At 42.7% G+C, this 14199-nt stretch overlaps 1 protein-coding gene across 10 annotated transcripts in view; it reads right to left on the reverse strand.

Annotated features, from left to right (window-relative positions):
• The window catches only part of CTNND1 (catenin delta 1), a 60786-nt gene extending 55010 nt beyond the window's left edge, over positions 1 to 5776 (reverse strand). For 4 of the 10 annotated variants that reach the window (XM_080994240.1, XM_080994244.1, XM_080994241.1 and 1 more), the window contains exon 1: positions 5181 to 5776. The gene's annotated coding sequence lies outside the window, so the exon portion shown is untranslated. Of the gene's footprint in view, positions 1 to 4653; positions 4783 to 4852; positions 5002 to 5180 lie in introns of those variants that run through there. The other 6 variants (XM_080994245.1, XM_080994243.1, XM_080994242.1 and 3 more) reach the window with 5 other exon arrangements.
• Between the last annotated feature and the right edge of the window lie 8423 nt (positions 5777 to 14199).

The raw sequence follows: 14199 nt of genomic DNA on the forward strand, positions 1-14199 counted from the left end.
AAGAACTGCAGAAGGGTGTGTCACGAGGACTTGCTTCTACTTAGCCACAAGAACAGCCAAGGCTGCAGCTAAGAGAAAGGCCAGGAGATTGGCTTTCTGATGGCAATATACACCATCAGCAGAATCATCCCAGTGTTACAAAGTCAGTTTGAGCGAGTCTGTTTCCATAACATCACATGCATCTTCCCTACATTTGCCCTGGAACTAGGTTTCAGGAAAATCAAGAGGGAGAACTAATGGTCTCGCTGTCAGTAGTGGTTTGTTCCTCCCAGCATCACCATTCCACTTGTCTTGTCTCCCCAGACCTGTCTCAGAGTTCCAGCTATAAGAAGTGAAGCCAGAAGGCAGCACTTACAAGTCCATACTGGGAATACAATATCCACAAGACTCCCACTGTCCTCCGTTCCCCACCCAGAATGTCCAAAGTCCAAGTCAACTACATGGATGAGCTAAAGTCTCACTTGAGAATGACAGTTGAGAGATTTTGCAACGGAACTAACATGCGCCAGCCTGTCAGAATATGTTGCAGAGCAGGACAATTAGGTAAAAATAAAATTTCAAAAATCTTCAAGTGTGCTTTTACAAAAGAGATAAGTATGCAATTCTTAACTACAGGTTTGGCTGATAAAAGGTATTTCTTATGCATTTTATGGCCATCCCCATTTCTCACACAGCCAAAGAGCTAACAGGGATGTGGGGACAGCAGAAGTGTATCTGAAGGAGCATGCAAGTTACAATTTTGACCAGACGGAGAAGGGGGACATAAGACACCAAAGGAACAAATAAATGGAAGTTAAGGATAACAAGGCATGAATGCAAGCAGGCTCTCTTCCGTAATTCACCCGATGCTTTCTGAATGTCCTGCCCACTTTCTTCTTCTTAGTTCTTGTGGTTGCATACAGCCCACAAAATAGGAAACACTACTAGAGGGTAAAGCCACCATGGTTTGTACTTCCCTAAGTCAGACAGCTGTGGCTCATGCTTTGATGACTCAGGTAATGGCAACCACCAGATCTATTCCGCAAGCTCCCCTCCTGTCACTAAACCCAGAATAGCTCTAAAAGCAACTCAGAAGCCCCTTGATTAGCCAACACCCTAGCAAGTCCTACTTCATCATGGAGGAATGTGCAAGCATCACTGGTATTGTCACCATCCCTTAATGACCTCCATGACATTATAGGATTTCAGCTCCAGATCTCCAGTTTTAGTATACAGATATCCAGATAAGACTAACAGCAGTCAGTGGGTGTATTTATAAGAAGCAAAGGGTTTCCAAATTCTTTTGAATCTGAAGACCATTCATTAACTACCGTCTTTCATCAGGCAGAACACTTACGAATAAAACCACCACTCTACACCACTTAACCTTCCCTTCTACCTAAAGTAGAACCTAGAAGAGGATGATCTCCCAACCAAACATTCTTACAAGCTATTAAGACAAACTCAGTTTTGAGCTATGTGGAAGCAACTGCTTCAATTGCAAAATCCTATGGCAAGAACAAAGACAGCCAAGTTCACACAGTTCATGTTACAGAATCATGAACCATTCACTCCATTCTCCCTGTTTGCCAGTCCAACCCACCCTGCTCCTACTACCCACTGCTCCTGCTGGCAACAATATCACAGTAACTCATTAAACCTATCTGGCCTTCCAACTACTGATATCAGCAGCTGCACAGATAACACTGTTCAATTCATGTGGGGGGGAAGCCATTTTAACCTGCAGACTTTCAATACACTCTCCTTTTCCATTTACAGACAGTTTGCAAGTCATTTTATCAAAGGGACACTTGCTTTCCACATGTATAAATAATTAGCTTGGCAAATTTCAGATTCAAGGACAAGTATAAAAATAAGTAGAAGTCCACCCAGGCCCTTTGCCAGCATTTCAGAAACAACAAACATCATTGTGGATGAGATCTTTCTACCATGCAACTAGCCGCACACCCAAAACTCAGCAGCTGCAAGATTTCCAAGCTTGCCACTTCCTCACTTAAGCCCACTTCGAGATTTAAGCAAATGAAAAACTGCAGAAGCCATCCCAGCCAGGTCTGCCACTTCTCAAAAATGAAAGTTAGGAGCACTATATGCAGATATAAATATAGAATATCCCCATCTAGAGCCAATATGAGGAGAGGAACCAAGTGTGGTATGGCAAGTTCCGCTACTATTGCCTGTTCCTGTTCAACCCTGTCCCCCACTTTACCACTGAGCTGTCAAGACACATTTGTTCTGCCTTGCATCACTGTCCTCTCTCAAATTTTCAACCTTGCTTGCTAAGCACAGAAGCCTGTCCCCAGCCCATTCCAGATTACTATAGGCTTGATGAGAGTAACACAAGGTGTGCAAAACCAGTAGTGCAGCTAAAATCCAAGATGCACAAGGCTGATGCTCCTTTTATCAGGGATGGGGAACCAGTGACCCTTCAAATGTTGATGGGACTCAAGATTCCCACCAGACCCAGCCAGACCAGCAAATGCCCAGGGATGATGGAAATTGTACTCCAGCAGTAACTGGAAGGTCACAGCTTCCCCACAATCTTCAGATTGTGGCCCTTTATGGCAGCACCATGTTTATCATGCTGCATCCCACCCTTTCTGAAAGGAGCTCTAGATGGCACATTTGGGGTTATTCCATTTTATTATAATCACAACAGCCTTGCAAGGTATCTCAAGCAGAGATTAAGCATGCAGTTCTTGACTACAGATATAGCTAACAGATGACACTTCTTATGGATTTTATAACCAGGGGACCTTTTGGCTAAGTAACACAGAACTACCTTATTCACATGCAACACTGTCCACTACAATATAGTCCTAAAAAGTTCCTTAGCTCAGGAAGTTAAAGTTTATTATGACCTTCTCTTAAGGTGGGAGCTGCAGCTGCCTTTCTACCATCGATTTACTGCTGGCCTTTGAGAAGTCATGCTTCTCTTTAAAATGGAGGTGAGGGAAATTCCCCTCAGCATGTGCTCAGCCTAGCACACTGCCCCACCCCAGAGTGCAAGCAAGCAGTCTGCAACTCAGGTACCAGAGTGCTGAACTTTGCTTCCTCAAAAGGCGGCCATGAGCTTTACAGAGTACTCACATGTGTTTACGTGCTACTTTTCTGAAAGGGTTTCATGTTCCCACCGAGTCATCCACTAGGCTGGCCAGAAACATTTTTGGTCTCAGTCCATACAGGTGCAGAAAAGGAGTCAATGAGTTTTCAATGGTTCAGTCTATTTACTCCACTCAGGTGGAGCTTAGGTGACACCCCACTACCCGCCAATTTGTCCCTCCCCACCACCCCAAAGGAACCACTGCAAAAGCATGAGGGCTAAGCTATATAGGATCCATCTCCTTTGCCACAAGAAACCTTCACTTTGTTCACGAGCTTCTCCCTCCCAAAGCCTGGACTATAAAAAAGATCAGTGGCTGCTCACCTCTCCAGGAAATGTATATTCAGCCCAAGTGGTACTACCACAAAGCAAAAGGGGAAGAGAGATAATGGCAAGAGCCCCATAACTACCAGTCCTTTGATATTAAGGCATTTCTCTGTAGATCTCAAAGGAGGCAGGGAGAGTGCCTGCACTCTGCCAATCCCATACTTCCTTTGTACTGGAGGACAGGACAATCTCTTCTTCACTGCACGCATTTGTTCCCACTGGCAGAAAGCCAGGATTTCTAACATTTTAGATATATATGATTGTGTTATAGGGAAGACTTCTGAACTCACAAGCTGCCCTGTCTTGTTTTGTTAGACCCAAACACAGAAAGCCCCTCCCTGCTCCTTTTTGAAGTGTCTTTGTGTTCAGGCCTCACAGAGAGTGAGCTTTCTTAAGGGCTTGGTGGCCAAGGCAGGTTACTACTGTACTGCAATTCCACTGGATTCTCTACCTCAGAGGACCTGGACAAGCAACAGCAGAAGAAACAAAATGGCACAGAACGGACAGTACAGGAACTCAACCAACTCTCTCCGACAGCTGCATTGTGAATTGCTCCTCCTTTTGCTATTCTATCCACTCAGCACAATACGGGTATGGTGGTCTGTGAAAATTGCTTTTGGATGTTAGCATCTTTGTCTGGGATCCACATCCTCCACAAGATCCAGAATCCAGAGCATGCTTTCCCCAGGAATCCCCCTTTGAACTCCTGTCTTGAATAATAAGAAATCCAAACTATAATTACAAGTTCTATGGGGGGGGCAGGTATTCACACATCCCCGATCACCGCACTTTTCTAGAGTTAACAGAGGCACATCTCTGCCCAAAAGAAGCCTAAAATTCAACAATGGGAGAGGACAGTAGGAAAAACAAGAGAGGGGATGGATGAAAGAATCAGATAAATGTGGGAGCAAATGCAGTTAAGTTTCTTACAAAGATTTCAGGGTACAGCTAACCAAGATCCTGAATGCCGACGGTACTTCTGACTGGTGGGAGACCCATCCTAATGAAATATAAGCCTAAGCATCAGCTGGTTTCATGAACATTCCTGCTTTTATAGAGACGCCCCCAAATATTTTAACGATTTCGGGAATAAGTAGTAAAAAAAAAAAAAAGTTCGCAAGTCGCCTGAAGGCTAGCCGACGAAAAGGCTTCAGCGTTTTTGAAAAATCTCAACCCTTTAAAACAAAGGCAAGGTTGCTTAGACCAGTAGATAAAAATCCAGTTACCTCTCAATGCCCGATGGCAAAAGGCCCACTCCCCACTCCCTGAAAGGCGGAGGCTAGCAGCCCCTACTTTAAAAAAAGAAAAAACGAAGGACTTTTGCGTCCTTCTACCCGAAGAGTCGAGTTCCGAGCGGCTCACTAGGGAGTCCGTTTCGAAGCAACCTCTGGAGAACAAGAGAAAGAGGCCCCCACCCAAACGCACCTGGGGAGAAGCAAAATGGGATCCACCCAGCCCGGTGCCTTTCGGAGCGCGTTTGACACGGGAGCCGCGAGGGAGAGCGACGCGCGCGGCCCAACTCCTCTCTCTCTCCTCTCTTCCGAAGCGGCACCTTGGGAAACCGGGGGAGGGAAACCTCCTTCCCCAGGAACTCCCCTCACATTCCTCTCCTTCAGTCGCCACAAGAAAGGGAGGGGGAGGAGAAAGGGGGGAGCCAGCAGCCCTCCAATGCACACCACCTTCCACACAACACAAAAGTTTTTCTTCAAGGGAGGGAGGGGAGAGGTGCTTTTATTGTAATGCACCGCCTTACCTTTGTCTTTTTTGCCCCCCGCACTCTCCCCTTCGGGAATCGCGCAGCCCCTCTCTCGAATGCTAACTAAGCAAGTTTTACTTCTTCCCTTCTTACAGGTTTTTGGTTGGTTTTTTTTTTAAAAAAGAGGCGTGTGGCGGGGGGGGGGGGGCTGGAGAGAAGAGGCAGGCTTTTCTTTTCTCGCGTCCGTGAGAGTCGCCGCCGACCCAAGTGCTCCTCAGTTTCCTCCTCTGATCATTCAGCTTGACAACTTCGTGTAGAGACTGCACGGGACCAGACGCCTTTTTGTCCCGCTGCAAATGCAAGGCAGAGGGCGAGCGGGAGGGGGAAATAATAAAAAAAGCGTGCCGTTTCCTAACAAAAGCACTAAAGACTCCAAGAATAAAATCTCAAAGGGAGCTTTTTTATATATATAAAAACACCAGCAGCAGCGCGCGCACACACAAAAGGCGACGAAAAAAACCCGAGGAGCGCTGCAGCGATCTCCTGCTCCTCCTCCTCCTCCTTTTCCTGCGGGACCTTTTCTCTCGCTTTTTCTTTCGCCCTCCCCCCCTCGCTCAGCTCCAACACCTAAAATGGAAGTTGCACCCAGCCGACGGCAAAGGAGGCTGGGTGGTGACAAACTGTGCGCTCCAGCCCAGCCCCTTTTTCCCTAAGTGATGTCAGCTTCTGCACTGCTCCAATGGGAGGCAGGCATCAATCAGGGAGCCGAGGCTATCCAATAGGAAACTCCATTGTAGAATTTCTTTTTTTAAAAAAAAAGAGAGGAGAGGAGATACAGACAAAAAAAAGGGGGAACCGCATAAGAAGGGAAAACAAGGAAATATTGCTTAAAATAATAAACAAAGCCAGGTTTCCATTAAAAGAGACAGGAACGCTCTCCATCCCTTTACATTGCAAGGATGCGCTCACATTGCAATTCAACATGCAAAACTTCCGCCGGTGGCAATGGAGGAAGATTCCCGGGACCGAAGTCAATTTTTAATTATTTGCGTTTCCTGTCTTCGGCGAGCTTTCGCAGCGCCTTTACACTTCGGTCCTAGGCGTGCTTACTCGGCAGTAATTCCGATGAACTGATCGCTAGGAAGCATCGCCACTGAATTGCAGCCACCTCTCGTGAGGCTAAACGTTGACTGAGGCGGCGATCCCGCTGGAGTTCGACGGGACTTGTTTCCTTGTACTGTAAAGTGCGCCTAGGACTGCAGCCTTATTTGTTCTTGTGGGCGCTTTCCTTGCACTTTGCATGCAAGCGCTCCATCTCCGGAAGGGAGGAGACGGGCACTACCTATAACAAAAGGAATGCAGTTTCCAAGCCTACCTTGGTTATATTAGGACTCCTTTGAAACGCACATGGCCAGATAATCAAGTCTTACTTGGCAGCATTGTTAATTGACATCAACTGACAGAAATTTACTCTCGTTCCCCCCCCCCCGCCGCCCCTTTTTCTGTGGTAAATCAGCTTCTTTGTCTCTTTTATTGGCCTGTGTTTGGAATTTACACAATACAATACAATACAATACAATACAATACAATGCGTGCTTTGATTTCTTTTTTATTGTGTCTCCAATACAATACTGCCGTCCTAAACATGCATGAAGCTTGGTTCTGTGCCGGCTAACTCAAAAATCAATCCCACTAAATTTAATCATAAGGCAAGATAGAAATGCTTGGAGTAATGCAAGGAATTTACAGAATTGCACCCCTGTTAGGAAATATTCTGCTGAAATTAATGGAATTACTGCTGCTGAGTAAGGATGGACTGGAACATTTTGCAAGGTGCAATAGCAGAAGAAACAGACATGTCATTATAAATGTTGTCATAGTCTCTTCAACATCACTGAAAATCATATGCTGGTCATAAGTATGTAAACTGCCTTGAAATTCTCAGTCATTTCTCGTTTTTACACATGAGATGACCTCTGATGAGATCCAAAGGCTCTTTCACAGTATTGATGGTTTGCTGCTGGTCCACCTCATCTGCCATTTTTCAAAGCCATATTATAAATGTAACAATTACAGTTAAGACTGAAAATTAGGCTGCACAATGAGACTTCTGAATAAATATATTTAGCATTACACTGTTATAGGTCCATCATACACATCAGGGCTAACAAAAAAAAAATTGGTTGAGGGCTTCATTCCTTCTCCAGACCATATTCTGGCAGTGGGCATAGCCCAGGATGAAGTTCTCTGTTATCCAGTCCAGAACAAAGGCTACCCTGTTTCAGTCTCTACCATGACCAACTTAGATTAGAATATTTATTTTATGCAGGTCAACTCAGAAGTTAGCAATACTGGGTTTGATGAGGTTACTCTCAAATAATATGAAAATATATTTATAATAGGTCAATACAGCTGCCTTGTGGGACATCTTCGGGAGATGAAAAGGCTAAGGAGGAAACCATACTCAAATCCGGAGTGGAGTTCCTAAGATGTTTGGATGGTGTCTTGTACACTTCCTTCCGGCAATCCCTGCAGCCAAGTTGGTGCCGAATGTATTGCTCTACTTTCCTTCCCCAAGAAGCCAGAAGCATTCCTGCTACCTATAATAGGACAGGAAATTGCAAATAAAGTAAAAAAAAAAAAAAAAAAAACCTCTTCCTTTACGCTACAGCAGCAGCAAGACTCTAAAATTTGGAAGGAGAGGAAAATCCCTACTGAAAACCAGTGATAATAGAATAAAGTACCGTATGTAGATTTGGCCATGATGACGGCCAAAATAAGAAATACAAAGAGAAAAATAGTATTAAGTGGGAACAACTAGAGGCATATTTAAAAAGAAGCAGTATAAATATAAATTTACAAGTAGGGTTAAACATATGAACACCAGTATACATCACAAAAAGTGAAAGATAAGAGGAGGGAAGGATTGGGAAGCTTTAGGAGTTGCAACAAAACAACACATACAAAAAAATGTATTGCTCAACTTTCCTTTGGACCAAATCAGCAAGTCCAAGAGGGGGCTCTTGTTGTCTGGGCAGCCCAGGACTCACATACAAGTCATCATATCTTCAGAGCAAATGTCTATACTTAACTTGAGGAAAGCTAAGCTATGGAACTCCTTGCCACAGGGAGGCTGTTATAGCAAATAATTTAGCAATTTCCAAAGATATCAATAGAAAAAGCTGCAAGCTGAATAGGACAATCTCTGCCTCCATCTTACCATTTTTTGATTGGCTCTGCTCCCAGACCACAGTTTTGTATCTCCCGCCTGGTAACCAATGTCCCCACTGTGGAAGGACGTGTGGATCCAGAATTGGCCTCCACAGTCACTTACAGACTCATTGTTAAAACCATGTTTACGGAAGACAATCTTACTCTGCTACAAGTGATCGCCAAAGAAGAAAAGAAAGAAGAAGAAGAAGAAGGCCCTCAGTAATCTCAAGTGATCTCAAGTGGGCCCTCAGGGTAGAAAGTCTGAGAACCCCTGATGTAATATTTCAATTAACTGGCAGGGCAAGTGAAACCTCTCCTCAGGGACAATTGCTTGACCAGATTCCTCAGTGATTGACAATTTGCATATAGCCACAACACACTTTGCATGGCAAATATAAATAAGCATGTGGCAATTATCCTTCTTTATTCAAAGGTCAGCACATCTTTCATCCTAAAAGAATGTTAAGTATGTGTACTCCAGGATAATTCACTTACTAATCGAAACATGTCCAAAGGCACAGGTTACACCACACAAGTTACCCTAAGATAACCGCAACACACATTTACCTGGTATTACAATTTTTTTATTTTTTCAACATAAACCATTTGTGTTAATCTGGTTAGCATTTCCTATGCAGGTCATAGTTTCTTCTTATTATAGGAGACTGAAAGGGTTCTGTGGAGGAGCTGATCGCAACAATAGTCATGATGCATTGCAATCATTCCCCACAAGGATTGCCTGAAACGCCACATTATGCAAATATTAAATGTCGGGGAAGAGCCTCTGCATATGCGCACACACACACACACACACACACACAGCAGATCTAGCCCCTGTAAGCATCCTCCATAAGGTAAGAGTAAGTAAACAGGGAAATTTGCAAACCTAACCTAGCAGCTGTTGCCTGGTAGGTACCTAGCAATATTTTCCCTTCTTCTTTCATGTTCCTTCTTTTGAGTCATCAACAAAGAGGTTTCTTCAAAGTTCCTATCACAGCTGCTTGCACACAACAAGCAAGCATTTTTTAAAAATCAATGTTACACTTAGCGTATTCATATATTACTTTCATTGCAATCTTACAGACCACTTAAAGCAAGTAATTTCAGAACAGCTGGGGAAATATATGTGCAAAATTAAAAATGCCGCCTGCTTTATTCTCTTCAATATAAGAGTGATATTACCAGTAATCTGTATTTCCCTTGTTACTCAATGTAATAGTAGTAATTGATAAATAGCCAAAAAAGGGAGGGGGCAGTGGATTTGGTGCTGATTGTGCAGAAATGTAATATCCCAGGACAAGAATGTGAGAAACATATTCAAAGCTTTGGTTGGAGTTTCTCAGCTAGTCATTTTATATGAGGCAGAAACCACAACAGCATACGAATAGAAAATACGAGTACAAAATGAGCAGCTTTTGTTCTTTCTTAAATAAAACTATTCACATGACATAAACACCCCCATAAATCACAGCCATAAAACATAAATGTTCAAGGCATATATATTACAGTATATCAAACTTCACTTGGTGACACCTACAAGAAATAATAAAACATTCATATAGTCTTGGCAATATTGCACTTTATATTTTAACTGTGCTCTATGGGCATTTGCCAGGCATTGCAAAAATAGGCACCGATTTATTTTCCCCATTGTCCTTGACTTCAAATCAGTCAGCTTTCTAGCACAGAAAGTGTAAGCATTATAGGCTACATTAGTGGTACTCAGAGTAGACCCGTTGAAATCAATGGCCTTGACATCTGCTCTAGGTATGGATGTATACACATTATGGTTAATTTTGGTTCCAGGGTGCTCCCACTGCCTGAAGCAGAATATGCAATATATTAGCCACAATCCATATCTATCCTGTAGTTCATTGGGAAATACTGCTGTTTGGTGTGTTTTGCCTCAAACCAACTTCCGTCCAATTTGAAAACGCAAGACATGGTTAACCTGAGTTGCGTACAGTTCAGATAGCCATCGAGCATGTGCAGATGGCAGTCTCCTTGAGCAGGAGTTTGCTGCAGGTAGAAGCTGCAAGCATGGGGGTGGGAGGAACCAGGCGATGAGCAGCAAGTGAAAGCCCACTCCCCACTCTCTGATGTGTACACCAAGTGCAAATGTGATTTGAAAAGCAGCAGGGGGAAATAAAGTGCACATAGCCGATGACAAAGGCAGATAACATTATATATCTACACACACACACACACACACACACCTAGTAACTCAGAAAAGTTGTTGAGCGTTTTTGCAGAGAGAGAGAGAGAGAGAGAGAGAGAGAGAGAAACTTTTGAGCAATTTTTAAGGAAAACCACCAAAAATGACACTGCTGACATGGGCTGTCATACATCCAGATTTCCCCAGACATTTCAGCAATTTCCACCCAGACACTGTTTCTGATGGCCGATTCCCATCTATGTCCAGGAAATTCCAGACGTATGGCAACCCTAGACCTTTTACCTGCATTTGGTCAATAGAAGTCAGCAGTGCTTTTTTCGGGGGGGGGGGGGACACAGGACGCAGGGGTACACATACCCCTAAACATTTTGTGAATCTTTGTACTTTTGTCCATTTACTGTATTTATATTTCCCAATTTGAACTATCAAATGGTGACTTTCTGGAGTCAAAATGACAGTACCCCTAAACATTTTTTTAAGGAAAGAAGCACTGGGATTCAGACAGGTAGTGCAATAACAGACAGTGCTGTGTGTCCTGAGCAGAAAATGAGCCTGTCCTTTTTCCTGGGCTGAGGTAATTAAAAATTATTCCTCACAAATTAATACAGTGGTGGGCGTTCACTCTTATCACATCAGAAGGAAGCAATGACACTGCTTTCTGTGGCAGCAAAAACGAAAATACTGCTAGGCAACCCCAGTTGAAGCAGCAGGATATTTGGGGCAGCTTCTTGTACCTTTTCCTCCAAACCTTGTGTCCTTTACTTAATTTTGAAACTTAGTTGGTTAAGGCATAAATCAGGTGTAGTAATGTTCCTTAAATGTGAAGGTTTAAGACATTGTTTCTCTGAGCAACTGTCTGGGTTGCTTAGGCAGTGAGGCTGGTTGTGAATAGAGGGGAAATCCAGTTCTCTGGGCACCCCTCCAATCTCTCCACAATAGAAATGGTGGACACCAAAGGATGATGTAAGCCACTTTGTTCTCTTAGTTCTCTATGTTGTGCTCAGCTGTGCTGGAAATGATGTTTGAGTGTTAATTAGGGTTTATACATGCCAGTTTTTCCGTGCTGGACTTACTAGTGCTGCAAGTACTCTGTATCACTGGTTATATTCTAAACAACATGTAAGGCTTCAAGCTCTTTTTGGAAACTGTGCCTTCTGTAGTTGCTTGGTCATGAGCAGAAGCAACACTGAATAGAGGCACATTTTGTAGTTAGGTGATCTCTGATTTTTGTATGGTTTTTGTTTGTGGTTTTACTTATGATGACTGTAATCTGCTTTGCTTTTTTATGAGTAGCAGTATATAAATATTTTGTTATAAATGAATACATCAGTTTTTAATATTATTATTTCAACACACACTGGATATTGTGCCAATGTCATAGTCATGAATTTCTCAAACCATCTTAATGAAGCTTTGTCTTGTTTTATATTTCCTAGTACCGTGACATATCTGAAGCACAATGACTATGTATATGGGGAAACAGACAGAAGCATCTTCTTCTTTTAAGTATCACTCCAGCAGCTCAGAAAAACAGGAAACATCATCAAGTTTGCAAACTTTCTTACTGTGAAATTTCAATTTTGTATTACTTGTTTAGTTTCTGAGAGAAGGGGAGTGAAGCGGCATGGCTACATCTATTGTTACCATATGTTTCTTATTGTTATTTACAGAAAATATACCTAGCATCTATTGTTACCATATGTTTCTTATTGTTATTTACAGAAAATATACCTAGCATGTAATTCTTTGCTGTGTAGAATAAACTTTGTCCCAACAGATTGTGATGCTTGCATTCTCCAAAACGGGATTAGGAGTATATAATATTGGTAATACAGAGTGGGTACAATAGTTAGTAGCCCATATTTCACAGATACCTATCTGTGTACATATATAGAATAATAGAATGGGGTGAAAGGGACCCCAAGGCTCATATATTTTACACTGGTTGCTGCGGCCTTGACAAATAATCAGAATTCTCCAAGGCAGTGCATTCAGTGATTATGTGAAACTGTGGCTGCAACATCTAGCTACATTTTGGACATAATCAAATCATAACAACGGGTTGTATCTAACTAAGTTATACTCAGAGTAGACTCATTGAAATGAAAGGGCCTAATTTGTCCATGCCCATGATTATCAGCAGATCTACTTTGAGTAGCACTAACATTGGCTACAACTTAATGTATTACAATCACCAGGCTACAATTAAACTTGGGGTGGCTACAGATGACCTTTTATCAAGTAGTCAAATGGGAATACCGTCACCTGTCCATGCACTGAGACAATTGCAGCTGATCAGGAGTGTGTGGCACTGGGAGTTTGCTAAAATTCCTTTCACCACATCGCCGCCAGATGCCAAAGATTGGCTCCCTGCATGACTGAATACTACATGCACTGCATACAAGCCACTACCATATGGCAAACAGCTTTATCCCATAATATATCCAGAGGGACTAGTTAGCTAGTCGGTTTGCTCTGGGACACATGCTACAGTTTTGTGGTTACTTTCATAGAATTTAAGTTGCCCAGCTTGGCTTTCCATCATGTACCGTACCCACTTTGAGACCCGTATAACCATTATGAATCAAAAATCAATCGTGGTGGCACAGTTCACCTTTCTACCTTTATGAGAAAACAGTCAAACTATGTAGCAACCACTAATGGCCATAAAGAATTTAGAGGACAATGTTCCGCAATCCTTGCCTCAGGGGGTAACGAGTAAGGAAGTGCGCCACCTTTTGGATCATCTGTGCCACTTCAGCGCATAGTTTTCCTCATTTGAGTGTCGACTTTGTCCAAACTTAACCTTCGGAATCAAAGACACTCTTAGGTACATACAAAATGTACACGTCAGTGCAGATATATAAGGTCAGATGAGCAACCAGATTTGTTGCAAGCGCTTACTACAAGCACGGTAGAAGTATGTGATTCTCCTGGTGAGAAAAGAGTGCTCATAAATTTGATGAGACTGTTCTAGTTATGAGCACACAAGGTAGCTTAAACTACTAATTAAGTAGGAAAAATCGTATGATCTGCTCTTGTATCTTCGCTAGGCAGAGATCAACAGGTGAAGCTGTTCGCAGCATAAATATCTAGGGCCTGAGGTGGCCCTGGTTTACAAAGCCCTGTACAGCTTTGGACTAGGATATCTGAAAAGGATATATACCCCTTATATAGCCAGCCAATAGGACGCCTTCCTATGATATATCAAACAGGTGCCATCTTTACTGTCTTCTGTCTTTTCAATGGGTGTTGTATCGCTTCATCAATCAATCTTTATTGATTGTCAAAGACCAGACAGCAAAATTAACAACAAAGCAATATACACTACATCCAAGGGGCGGACACAGTACATGAAATTGAAAATTCCCTCTATTTGCATTAAAAATAGCACTTCTCAATGGCTGTTGAAGACCTTCCTTTCCCAGCAAGCCTTTTAAGTGGAGATTTTTTTAAACCCAGTCTGCGTCTGAATTTAAATGTTGTTGTTTTTAAATTGCTAAATCACTTCAGTGTATTTTAAGTCAAGTGATTCATATATGTGTATATACCAGTATATAACCACTTGCTATTGCCTACGTTTCAAACAGCAGTTAAACACAGTTACAGAGGAAGATGAGAAACCAGAAAGCTCTAGGCATCACTATGCAGTGGTTTGTTTGTTTTTTGCCAATGGTATACTCTGGT

The sequence above is a fragment of the Podarcis pityusensis genome, assembly GCF_964106645.2.
Source record: "Podarcis pityusensis genome assembly, chromosome: 1".
Lineage (NCBI taxonomy): Eukaryota > Metazoa > Chordata > Lepidosauria > Squamata > Lacertidae > Podarcis > Podarcis pityusensis.